Genomic DNA, 13,072 nt, shown 5'->3' with positions numbered 1-13,072 from the left:
TTTTTATCCCACACAGCCATATCAGTACACAAGCAGAAAGTAGCAGAGAAAAGATCAAATTGTATCTGTTGCTTTTCTGGTGGTAAAGATGTTGGGTGTTATCAGGCAGAAAGCCCAAGCCTGCAAGCTGTCAATGGAGAGACCAGTGTGGGAAGGGCCTTGGCTCACACAACCATGGGAGATGGCCGAGCTCTGCTCAGCTTCCCACAGTTAAATGGCATAGTGGGTGAGGGGAGAAAGAGACAAGAGCCAGCATCCAGGAAGCAAGAAGACTAAGAGCGGCTGCTCAGGGCTGAGGCCTTCTTTAATAGAATGTGGCCAGTGAAGCAGACTTGGTGACAGGTATGTCACTTAAACCTGGGAGTAGAGGGAGGGACAGGTTGACAAATGACTCTGTTGTGGAAGTGAGTGATGGATATCCAATGGGGCTGCGTGATTGAAGACACACCACCCACCTGTCAGCCCAAGGACCCATGGTGGGGGGGGTTGTATGAGAAGTGTTCACTTACCCACTGTTGCAGAGAAAATGGGGCAAGTTGGAAAGTTGGTGTTAGGGATTATTTTTTTTTCCAAAATTCTGAAACATCCTTTAGTCCTTTGGATGCTCTCTGGGGGGTGCAGGAGAAGGTTCCTGCCAATTAAAGAATTAAAAGGCAGGAAAGAAGTGTTGCTGGGAATCTTGGGGGAAGTCCCAGCAGCCATCGTACACTACCTGGGAAATCATGGTCCCTTCTTGGGGTTTTTAGTCTCATTAATAAAAGAAGTTAAGAATTGACACAAATAGAAGCTAAAGGACAAAGAACAGATTCCAATGGAAGCACAGGGACGATTTATTGGCCTTTAGAAGGAAAAGCCCAGGGCTAGCAAGCTGTAAATCTTGCAGCTGCTTGGGAGGGAGGAGGAGAATGGAGGAGCAAAGAGTGTGCAGTTTGGGGTGAAGCCACCTGGCGGCAGGCAGCCACACAACAGAGAGGAAACTTAAGAAAAGAATCAGGCAAGTCCAAAGCCTTAGGGAGTTAGGAAAGCATGCTTGGGCTGTGACAAGCAAGGGAAGAAAAGAAACAGTTACATCTTTCACCGTGTAGGAAGACCCCAGGAAGGCCCATAGACCCAGCCAAACCCCATGGTCACTCATAGAGACTGCTCTAGAGAGTGGGAATTATGGGAAAGAGAAGTGCATTGTCTTGAGGTGAACTCGCCTTCCCTGACCTGCCTCAAAGCATTAACCCTTAAAAGAGGAGACAAGAGCATGGCTCCATCTAGGAGTAGATCCATTCTTTACACTTTGGGTCCCTGGAAGTGGGCTGGCAGAGTTGGCAGGGATGTGCCTTCTAAGCAAGACCCACTGAGCTTCAAGGGTCCTGTCTTCTGGAGTCATACCTGTGTCATGATGCTCAGAGTCTCCCTGTAAGACCCAGAGCTCAACTCTGCACTATTAGAAGGAACACGGTGGATTTGTGAGGTGACAGGTTTGGTCCATGGAGCTGTGCCTTGGCTGTGTGTACTCTGACCAGAGGGCAAATTCCCCGGAGAGCAGCATTACTCTAGGTGGGCTTGGGGCATGGACAAGCACCAACAGCCCAGGCAGAGTGTCTTTTTGTTTCTAAGGACCTTCCTCCTATAGCCAGTTCTGTCCAAGAAGACCTCAAGGAGGCAGCGAAGCCAGCTCTGGAGCCATTTCCCTGCTTGGCAGTGGAACTCCTTGTAGCCAGTGACTCTCTCTGTGGGCCTCAGTTTTTGTGTCTTCAGAGCAGCTCTGGCAACAGACTCCTCCCAAGAATACTGAGAGGCTTTAGTGGTCCTCGTCACGATGCCTCTTCAAGGGGCTTTTAAAGACCACTCATACCATTCTACTTCCATGCACAGGAACCCTGCAAGGAAGCAGCTCCCTGCGGTGAGGCGTGGGGGCAAAGAGATCTAAAATAGAAAACAACAAAACCGGTCCAAACCATGACAGTGACTGTCACTGTATCACTACAGGAGAAGTATGTGTGCCCGGCACCAAGAGATGAGCAAATCATTAACACCGGAGCTGAGAGAGCACCTGTGTCTCTGACGAGAATAGATCCAAACTGCTGCACTCCTCAATTCTAGGGCAGTCACAACTCTGTAGACAAGTGTATCCATATGGAAAATACCAGGCCTGTGATTGCAAACAAGGGTTCCTCTAGCTTACTAATATGCACAGTTCCCTGTGCAATGAGGGCACCCCACAGTGAGCAGTTAGAGAAGTGTCATATATGTACTGGTGGAGAGCAGGCAGGTGGCTTGCCAGGGAATAATTGCTAGAAATTGTCAAATATTTAGAAAGCATGCTTGTCTGTCTTGGATTCACGAAATGCATAGCTGAGAAAATGTCACCTCTGTGACATTGTTTTGAAGGTTCTCCCCCCTTTTGGGGGTGGCTATGGACTAGGCAGAGTAACGTCTTTACCACACTCCTTTGTATGGGGAGATTTCCCTCTACTTTCAGCCACTATTTCCAGCCCTTCTTCAGTGCATCAGAAGATGGGAAAGTAGCAGCTTTGCTGGTGTCTGCAAGGTAAACAGGGAAACTGTGAGACTTGGCAGCATGAGATCAGTGCAATCTGCAGCCTGGATGATTTAAGAAACATGACGCGTACTATCACTCCACACCCCCTGGCAGCATAGTGTGGCTGTCTGATGGGATGCAGGCAAGCCTGAGGCATGGCTGGGGCACAGCTATCCCTGTTACCTGTGGTTCTCTTGATAAGCCTTGGTTACTTTCCTATTCCTAGCAGTGCCCTGCTGTCTGGCCAGTCTGTAAGTTCATGGGTGTAGTGATTGGGCTTAAGGGTTACTATGGCTCACAGTGGATAGCAATTCTTGCTCCCCCAGTGGTCTTGCTTCATTTACCAGCACCTTCTGGGAAAACCGGAATCTCTAGAGAATGCAGCCAGAACAGAGGAACTTGGCCAGGTCTGATTGTGCACAGTAAGATTTGTTCAAAGCCAATGTCCCTGGTATTTCCCCATATAGAATTCTGTGTGCCTTTTGCTTTATGAAATCTTCAACTGTCATAAAAATGTTCTCATTTAAGATACATGATGCATATAGGAAATATGTTACTAGAATTTTAAAATGAAATGCAAGTGCTACCACGATTTTTAGAATTTTGCTGCCCATTCAAAAGAAAAGCCTGTGAAGTTGCAGGCAGCAAAATGCCTCCCACAGGGATGCCTGAGATGCGCGTGGGCCCCGGGTGTGAGGAAAGGCATTTCACTTTTGTCTGAGTTCAGAAAGATTGGCCAGCTCTGTCCACCTCAGCAGCAACTGTAAGTTTATTCTCTGCCAAAGCAGTTCCAAGGACTTCTAGCCTTGCACTCTGATTGTCTTCTTAGGAATCGTGGCTGCACAGTGACTCTGCTTGCTGGGGCCGTCTATCTTGGGAACCATCAGGACCAAGCCTAGCTGCTGGTCACTTCCTTTGGGAGCTCTCTTCCTGGGCCTGACCTTGCCTGCCCTCAGGCCTTCCTCAGGGTGGATTTCCCCATTTCTGATGTCACCATCCTCTTTCCCTGGGTAGGCTGGGCTTTCCATGGAAGCAGAATGGATGTGGCTGTGTACTCAGGCACCACCAACCCCAATCTACCTCTGTAGCAGGTCAGTTCAGACCACTCCCAAAGACTTCTGTTTCCCCAGAGGAGGAATGGGGCTTGTCTGGCCCTTTCCAGGTATTTCTGGACTAAAGACTGCAGAACTGTCCTTGGAACTGGGAGGAGTTTTGAAGGATGAACCTGCCAGTGTCATTGTTGCCCATAGCAAAATGTCATTCCTAGGCTGTTCCAAGCTGTGCCCCGGATACTAGGAACTTAGAGAGGGGAGATAAGACTGCCCTAAAGGAATTATAGCTTCACTGAGAGAGCACAGCAACCACTCCAAATCTTGAGCAAGCAAGGCCAAGGGATACAGGCAAGATTAGGCTGGGAGAGCATCCCGTTGCCCCACCTCACACTACAGACTGCAGGGTCCTCATATTTAAGGGGCACCCCCTTGCCTCATAGGATAGCTGTGAGGTGTGGAGGGCAGAAGCAACAGAAGCGTCCCCCTCACCACCACCCCGGCTGAACAAGCCCACGAGTCCCCCTCCTCCCTCCTTCCCCTTTTTGGAGGATGCTGGCTTTCAAGATAAGAGCAGGAAGCCTCTAGTTTGTGGAAGGATGTTGAACAAACTGCCCACATCAACTGCTACCTCAACCCCCAGGTTTTAAATGTTTCTTGTAAGGTTTTGGTCATTGTAATGGTGACTGTCTACAAGGTCTCGGGCTAAAGGAAATGTATAGTTGGCAGTGGTTTCCTTCAGAGCCTGTTTGGGGGTTTGGTTTTGCTCTGGTTCTGTTATTTAAGGAAACTGATAGTCATTCGATCATGCATGAATCAAACCAAGAATCCTCACAGCCTCTGTGCTACCTGTAGGTCCTGGGGTTGGCCTTCGTTTGAAGAAAAACACATTACTTCAAAGCTCTGTTTGGAGTTGTCATTTGTATTTGGTTGTTTATCCAGCTATGGACAAAACAGCTCCTGCTTCCATGCCAAACTAGCTCTTTCCTTTGTTTTTCCTAGCTCAGGGGCCTCTGAGGAACACTGGGCTTTATTTCATATTGGAATGAGTCAGCATAGTTTTGAGCATTCCTGTTGATTACCCTGGGAATGTGAAGGCAGTGTCCACCTTTGGCTTTTCTCATTGCTTGACTCCAAGCAAACACTCTTTCCAGCATCATCCCTAGATATTTTAAGGTGAGTGGAAAGGGTGAAGGTTTATAATAAACTGTTCTACAGAAAGGTAGTTAGTTCTCCCATCCACAGTTACGGGGTCTTTTGTCATGCTGTCACAGGGAACCCTCTGTGACTTTATGTGATTCAGCATTGTGTCTCTTCATTATTTTAGATACCTACCCTAGTAAATAATGCAATAGCACATAGTGTCAGGTATTGCAAACAGATCATGTATGCTTTAGGTTTGTTGTTAACAGATGAATGTGTGGTGCTGGGACCATCAGTTTCTCTATGGAATGAGAAAACAAAAAACAAAGAAACCACTCACTTGTTCCCTCCACAGCTTTTTGTTAGCTTGTGTAACTACTGTTGAGATCTGTGTGCTGTCTGCATCCTGTGAGATAAGCACATGTCTTAGCTATAGGGTCTTTCTTATTCCTTAGGATTCTCTATATAGACCATCATGCCACTTCACAAATAAGCTTTATGCTTTTCCTTTTTCCTTCCCATATCTTGTGTTTCTTTTCCTTTCCTTATTCCATTGGCTAAGATTCCCAGTGCAATGTTACAGACTCATGGCCATGGCAGATATCCTTTGTTCTATTAGGAGTATATTGAGTACAGACTTTTCTCAAACAGATTTGAAATTTCTTAGTTACCAGAATTAGTTCTCTGCTTCTGTGGCTTTACAACTACTTCATAAGTTAACTTCTAAATCTGTAGCCGTATAATAATTTATGATAACTTGTTATAATTTGTACTGCAGAGACATTATTATATTTGTTTTTTTTAAAGTAACTAGCTTTGCCAGGACTATCATCTGGTGGAAAGCAGCATGGAGGAAGCCAGCTATTTTAAAATAGTGACAACTGAAAATTGATCCTACCCTTTAACTGTTTAAGTGTGTAATCACAACCCAGCCACAGCTCCATCCGCAGGCAGATGGAAGCCTCATAAGCCTCATGTGAGATTGCCTGCTTCATCAACAGAAACACAGTTATGTCCACCAGCGGAAGGATAGATTAACATATCGTGGGAGTGAGATACTTGTTATAAGAAGGAATGAAGTACTAGAAAAACCTATGGAATGGACAGGACTCAGAAACATTATTCTCAATGAAAGAAGCTCATTGCAAAAAGGCCGTGTATGGCAGGACTCTATTTCTACAAAATGCCCAGAATAGGGAAATCCACAGAAAGTAGATGAGTGGTTGTCAGGAAGTGGACTAGTAGACAGTGAACTCATGTGTGTGTTGGGGGTGTATATGTGTGCATGTGTGTGTGGAGATGTGTGTGTGTTGTGTGTTCTTTTGGATGTTGGAAATGATCTAATATTCAATTTTTAAGTCTTTTTTAAATTAAGTTTTATTTCAATATGTATGGGTGTTTTGTCTGCCATGTATATCTATGTACTACATTTGTGCAGTACCTGAGGAGACCTGAGGAAGGTGCCACACTCTCTGGAATTAAGAGTTACAGATGATTGTGAACCATGTGGGTTCTGGGAATTAAACCCCAGTCCTCTGCACAAGCAACAAGCTATAACTGAGCCATCTCTCCAGCCTCTACAGGTTTTAACGAGGGTTATTAAATTTGTGACTATACTAAAAACTACTAAAGTGTACGCTTGGAGTGGGTAAATCTTATATATGTAAATTGAATCTTAAATAATGCTTTTTTAAGGAAAGAACATGTGAGGTAAGTAGTGGTCAGGCTAGATAGAGATGACACCAGATGTGGAGTGAAAAAAACTGTCTCTAGCTCGAAAGGCCATGGCCAGGGAAAATGAAGTGACTGTTTTAGGTGGGATGTTTACATGCCTCACTACGGGCAGCAAGCTGTGCAGGTCTTTGATGGCTTGTGTAGGACATAGGTGTGGAAAGGCTATGCATGTAGCAAAAAGAAATTACCATCAAAATAAAGCAGTCTCCAGAAGCCCCTGAAATGTGAAGCAAGAATGGGTGTGGGCAACTGGTACTGTTGGAAATGGGAGGCTCAAATGAGCAACCAACATTGTCCCCAGATAACTAATGCTCTTTTTTCTTCTTTCTCTTTCAGACTATAGCCCTCATTTTCCCTTGGTGAGTACATAACTTTCTAAAAATTGTTTCTAATGTATGATTAGTTAGCTAAAAATGCCTGGGATTTAATTGTTATATAAGGCTTATCTTGTTGGGAAACAAGCCATGTGGTCAGAGGTTAACAAGCGAATTTAGTGCCTTAACTCGCTCAGTGGCTCACATCACATTTCTCGTTATTTTTTTTTCCTCCTGGCAATCCTCCTAGCTCAACCACTCAGTGTCTTGAAACATATTGTTGAGAGCAGTTCCCACGTGCTTTCCTTTCTCTGTCCTGTTTCTTTCACAAGGGTATTGCCTTATCTCAGTGGCACACATTCAATGCCCTTTAGGGTGCACAGCGGCACGCGATTGCCTGGTGGGAATTCCTTCTTAAATGGATCTGCTTCCATAGGGGGGAACTGCTAAGAAGGTGCTTTTCTCAATGGTATTTTTGGTTAATAAAAAGAAAAAGCTTCAGTGTCATGGGATCTTGGGTTTTACACCTTTGGGGTCCATGTAACATCGAAATTGCTCATCTCTGATGCCTGTAAGAAAAGAATATATATACAACATCCTAGCCCAAATCTTGTTTTGTTTTGTCTTGTTTCAGACATGCTCTCACTATGTTGCCAGAGCTGGCCTCGAACTCACAATACTTCTCCTTTGGCATCCTTCGTGATGAGATTTCAGGCCTCTACCAACATTGCCTGCTTCACAGCCTTTTTCACAAACATTTAAATCAACTTAATGCTGTTCTTCTTTTCAAAAGAAAGGGAGGGGGAATCTAAGAGTTTTGTTGTTTGGTTTGTTTGTTGAGACAAGGTCTCCATCTATAGGTCTGGATGACCCAGAACTCACTCTGTAGACCAGGCTGGCCTCAAGTTCATAGATGAACCTCTAGTTTCTCCTGAGTATTGAGATTTAGAATGTGCTCCACCAATGAGTTTTGAAATGACTGCAAGAAGAGAAGGAAATGCTTAGGCAGTGTGCTGCCCTTAGTGAGGGTCACCAGAGTGTCAAGTAGAAAGCCCCATTTCCTAAGGACACAGTTTTCTTTGAAATATATCTGTTAGTGGGGCATGCTACCACATGCTTGTAACCCCAGGTCTTGACATGTGAAAACTAGCTTGTAACCCTCCTAAGTTCTGAAGTTCAAGGCTAGCCTGGGCTACATGAGACCCTGTTTCAAATGACAAAACAAAAGCAGCAACAATAAACTTTTACTGTGTTCTAGATTTTTAAGGTTGGTGCATTGGTTCATTTGTTTGGCTGGCCTCCTCTGTTAGGCAAGGGGTCCTTCGTGGTATGTCCCCATCTGAATGTGAGTGGTTGTGTTTGTTCCTGCTTTTATCAAAGGCAAGTTAGTTCCATAGCTATTTCTCAGTGTTTTGGTAAGGTGGGCCAATGATAACCAAGTATTTATCAAGCTAAGAAAGAAGGAAGCCTTCAGTTGGACTTACTGAGTTTTACGGTCCTATTGTGTGTTGCATTGTTGTTAGATGTCATCAATTATGAATGGCATCCAACTCTGATTGGGTAAATGGTGACAGTGGAAACAAAGGGGAGGCTCTTTGCCGAAATAATTTTGCGGAATGAAGGTTTAATTGCAAGTCAGCGGTCTCTATTGTCTTGGAACTCAAGCCAGAAGTGTTGACTGGTGAGTGTTGGTGTGGATGAATGTACTTTAAACACAGCACTGTTAATTTGAACAGCATTTTTTTTAAATGTGCCTGCCATGGTGGAGTGAAGTATTCAAGGATCAGTCCCCATGGATTTATCTTCTTCTCAGATACAGGACAAAGATTCTGGTTGGTTATAAACATGTAACCTTTGTGCTTCTTGGCACTTCACTCTGGGCTGGCTTATCCAGAGTCAGCCTTCCTTCCTCCCATTCTAGGATTTCCTAGCCTCCTGGTTCATTGCCCTGATGCCCATTGGTGAGCCAGCAGCTCTCCAAATGAGTTATCTTGTGACAGCTGCTTGCCTGGCTCCTCAGCCCCCACATCACAGTCCTGATTAAAACCCAGAAAGAGATTTGGAAGCCAATGTTCTGCCTAGTGATGCTAAACTGGTGTTCTGTGTCACTGTGTTTCCAATGTGGATCATGATATCCAGACAGAAGCTCCGATCTTGACCCTGACCTTTGCCTGTGTCTTTAGTCGGGCTACTCAATCCCTGGCTTTAAAGATATGGGACTGGGAGGCAGCTCTGTGACATGGTGCTTTCTGCACATGCTTGAGGACCTGAGTTCCCACCCCCAGCACCTACAGAAAAGAGGTGGGTGCCTGCAACTGCAGTGCTGGGGGTGGGCGGGGACTGGAGAATTCTGAGGGCTAATTGGCCAGGCAGCATAGCAAAACAACATCAAGCTCCAGGTTCAGTGAGAGACCTTGATTCAAAAAGTAACTAATGGAGGAAGAAATCCCAATGTCAGTCTTTGGCCTCCATGCTTGCCAGCAAAAGGCAAGTTCACTAACACCCATGAACACACACACACACACACACACACACACACACACACACACACACACACCTGCTTTTGACTTCAGGAATCTTTCTTTTTGACTTGAATAATAATTATCTAAGGAGGGAACAAGGAAATCTATTCTGCCTTCATTAGGAATCTGCCTCCTGGGCTGCAGGCAAGATTCTCTGGCCCATTTTGTTTTCCTTGGCAAACATCTGAGACTAAGCACAAAGTTCAGGATTTCAGAGAATAGTCAGAGAATTATTTATAACTTCTGACATGTGAAAACTAGCTTTTGAGTGGCTTAGAACTTCGGACAGTTTGATTAGGTGGTACAAGTAAGCTCCCTGAGAATGGAGACTGTCACAAGCCCTCATCAGTGCTTTGTGGGATGACTGCAGAGAGGCCAGGCTGGCAGTCCTAACAGAATGGACACACTAGCCCATGCAAACCTCCTTTCTTCTGCTCAGCTTTCCCAGGAGGATGGAGATGTTTGGGTGAGATGTTCCCCAGCCAAAATCGAAAGCACCAACTACTGCTCCTATGTTAACATCATCAGAGACTCAAGTAAAGAAGTAGAGAATTGGTCCTCGGTATGTGTAGGCACCATACTTCTTACCAAAGGCCTCCACTTTACTGGCATCACCCTTGACTTTCCATTAAAAAAATAATAATATTGGCTTTCATAAGAGTCAACGTTTTTCTCCTTTGTTTTGGATTGGGAAGAGCCTTTTAAGCAAGGGCTACCCCCTTTTCATTTTGCATTTAACAATAAACTTGATAAAAATGCTTGCTGTACAAGTGTGAAGAGTTGAGTTCAGTCCCGACAAGCATATAAAAAACTGGAAGAGAAAGCACACAGTTGTAATCCCAACACTAGGGAGGCAGAGGCAAGCCAATACCTGCGATGCACTGGCTGGCTGCCCCAGGCAAAGCAGTGAGAGATCCTGTTTCAAACACAAGGCAGAGCAATAGAGGAAGACACCTGCTCACATACATGCACATGCACCCACATGAACAGGTACACACACATGGGCCACACACAAGCTCACACACAAAAGACAAAAGACAAAACAATAGACCTGTGGAAGTAACTCTGTCATGCTTATCTATGACCAAAAGTCTTTCATCTGGAGAGTGTCTACAGCCTAGACTCTAATGCAATGGAGTGGGAGAGTTAGGGATTTATGGAAGACAAATAACTAAAACCTCAGGGTGGCCATGACCAAGTCAAAGAAAATGATGTTGTGAAGTCATGGTTTCCCTTTGGCTCATGGGAATATCAAAGGGATAAGACTGAACAAGAGTGATAGTATCACATAGCAGCTGAGCATTCCCCAGCTACCCTTAGTGATCTATGCCTCCTCCCCTCACACTTTCAAAGAAGGTTGAGTTTTCTCCTCTGAGTCAACACTCTTTGGTGGTGGTGTGAATGACCATGAATGCAGGACAGTAACCTGAGATTTTCAAAGAATACTGGCCCTGGTCATTGAGGTGGGAGTACCATTGGGGGTAAGTCCAGAGTGACTTGAGTGGGCATAGCAGGAGCTGGCCTTTGGAGTCACAGGAAGGGGCAAGAGTAAGTGTGCAGAACACAGGAAGAGGTGTAGCTCTGTAAGGTGAGTGACCCAGGCCCGATGTGAGCCCTTTGCATGCTCTTGGGTTTTCTATCAGTTCCTGGCTCCCTGAGCTTCCTTTCAGATTAGTAGAGCTTCTGGAAGCAATGAGAGGTTCCTTCCACTGCTGACCCCTGGAAGCTGGCAACGGTCTAGAGTACACTCTGGGAACTAAGGGTGACTCATGGCTTTCCAGTCCCATCCCCTAGAGAGCTTCCACCTTTTTTCTAAAAGTGCTTCCCAGAGGAGTCTGGTAGGAAGTCTATTGTCACACACAGAGGCAGGCAATCCCCATCAGTCACCCTTCCCACCCAGAGGGAAAAGGGAACTTGGGTTTTCCATATAAACTCCTGTCTCGTCACTGTGCCTGCAGCAGACCCCGACATTCATCTCAAAATCCATTTCAGCTAACAGAGAAGCATGGAGTGCCCAAGGCCAGGATGGCTGCCATGCATCATCCCAGTTGGACAAGAGGTAAAGAGGGAACCCAAGGGGAGCCTTCCTTGTCAGTTTGGATTTCTCTCATGCTTGCTTATCAGATCATTTCTAAAGCGTCCAAAATTTAGGTTAAAGACTATTACCAAGGCTTTCGAGAAACAAAAGTTGGCAAGCACCTGTGTTAACTTTGTCCAGCCTTGTGCAGGAAATCTGGGTTTGTCCCAGAGCCGGTTTGGCCCTGCAATAGCCCCAGCTGCAGCCATGTACAGGGCCCAGCAGGAAGCCGCTGTCTGTTGGGGCCTGGAGGGGTTTGGAGGGCCATCAGATCACCAGGCATCAAAGGTGAAATTATTCTTTCTGGCGACCTGTGCAGTTTCCACCTATTATCAACTAGGCTTTTTATCATCAAGAGTGCACTCTTGATTGTCCTTTAGGATCTGGGAAATGGCACTTTTAATTAAAGTGCCACACTGAGAAAGGAGGAGGAGGAGGTACCTGAAGCAGGGCATGGAGCAGGTCTTCAAGACAACTGTCTTTGGTGTCAGCCAGTGCTCCCCACCCCCCCAACGCCCTGTGAGGTTTGCCTTGACTGTGGAGCTCGAATGGTAGGAACAGATGGTGTGAGCAACAGCAGAGTAACACCAGCTGCCTGGGGTGGGGGTGGCATCATTCACAATACAGTGGGGGAAAGACAAGAAATGCGAGTCCCATTGTGGGTATGAGTCACAGGGAGAGTTCTCAGACCCACTGGACCTCTGAATTAGGAACAAGGTCAGGTGCCAAGTGCAAGGACAGATACATAGTTGGGAACTTTACTCTCAATGGCATCTCTATCAACAGAGTGTGTCCCATGGCAGTTGGGACATCAAGCAACAGATTAGATGGCGGCATCTTTTCAAAACCTGCCAATCTGAACTGACTTTGCAGAACCCGATATGATGTGAAATTTAATATAAGGTATTTAAGATGTTAGGGGAAAGATCCCTGTGGGATTGTAGAACAAAGACACTTCACATAGTTGGTTCTCTGCATAGTTTAACAGAAATAAGCAAATGCAAGAGGAGAGATTGGGTTTGTGCTGTTTTGTGGGGAGGGCTAATTAGATCTCAGTGACCTTTTAAGAGCATGTTGATGTTACTGCAATGTTGAACTGATTCCAGACAACTCCACAGACTGATTGACAATGAGAAATGGTGCAGATAAGTAAGACATGGAAACTCATGACTGTGATCTCAAATTTGGGAAGCTGAGACAGGAGGATTGCTTTGAGTTCAAGACCAGTCCAGGCTACATAGTGATATGTGTGCTTGTTAAAGCTGCCGTAGCATGTGACCTCTGAAAAACAACATTCTGATGTTGATAGAAATGACTATTTGGAGAGCAGGGCTTGGTCTATTTCCTGTTTTGCTAAATGATTTAAATGCATTATGCTTAAAGCACAAATTCCATTTATTATAAGGTGCATCCAATATAGGATACTTGGCAGTTTATAAAACATGCTCAAATTTATTATCTCATGTGGGCCTCATACCTGTTTGAAAAACAGTCTGGGTGTACCTTGCCACCTCCACCTTGAAGATTAAAAATCAGAACCAGGGGCTAGAGAGACAACTAAATGGGTAAGAGCCTTTGCTGCACAAGTCTGAAGACCTCAATCCCAATACCCCATTTATAATGAAAAAAAAAAAAAAACTGGTGTAGTCACCTATCTGTAACCCCAGTGCTATGGAGGGAAGAGACAAGAGAATCACTGG

The 13,072-nt window shown here is 45.3% G+C and overlaps 1 protein-coding gene across 3 annotated transcripts in view; it reads left to right on the top strand.

Annotated features, from left to right (window-relative positions):
- Nucleotides 1-13,072, top strand: part of Ptpre (protein tyrosine phosphatase receptor type E) — a 146,581-nt gene that overhangs the window by 55,987 nt on the left and 77,522 nt on the right. Inside the window, exons 1-2 of one of the 3 annotated variants that reach the window (XM_035442140.1) lie at nucleotides 3,545-3,624; nucleotides 6,796-6,818. The gene's annotated coding sequence lies outside the window, so the exon portion shown is untranslated. Of the gene's footprint in view, nucleotides 1-3,544; nucleotides 3,625-6,795; nucleotides 6,819-11,166; nucleotides 11,355-13,072 lie in introns of those variants that run through there. The other 2 variants (XM_027409104.2, XM_035442141.1) reach the window with 2 other exon arrangements.

This window comes from Cricetulus griseus, chromosome 3 (genome assembly GCF_003668045.3).
Source record: "Cricetulus griseus strain 17A/GY chromosome 3, alternate assembly CriGri-PICRH-1.0, whole genome shotgun sequence".
NCBI classification, from domain to species: Eukaryota; Metazoa; Chordata; class Mammalia; order Rodentia; family Cricetidae; genus Cricetulus; species Cricetulus griseus.
The sequence above is the reverse complement of the archived record's forward strand: the minus strand, read 5'-3'. Positions and strand labels throughout refer to the sequence as shown.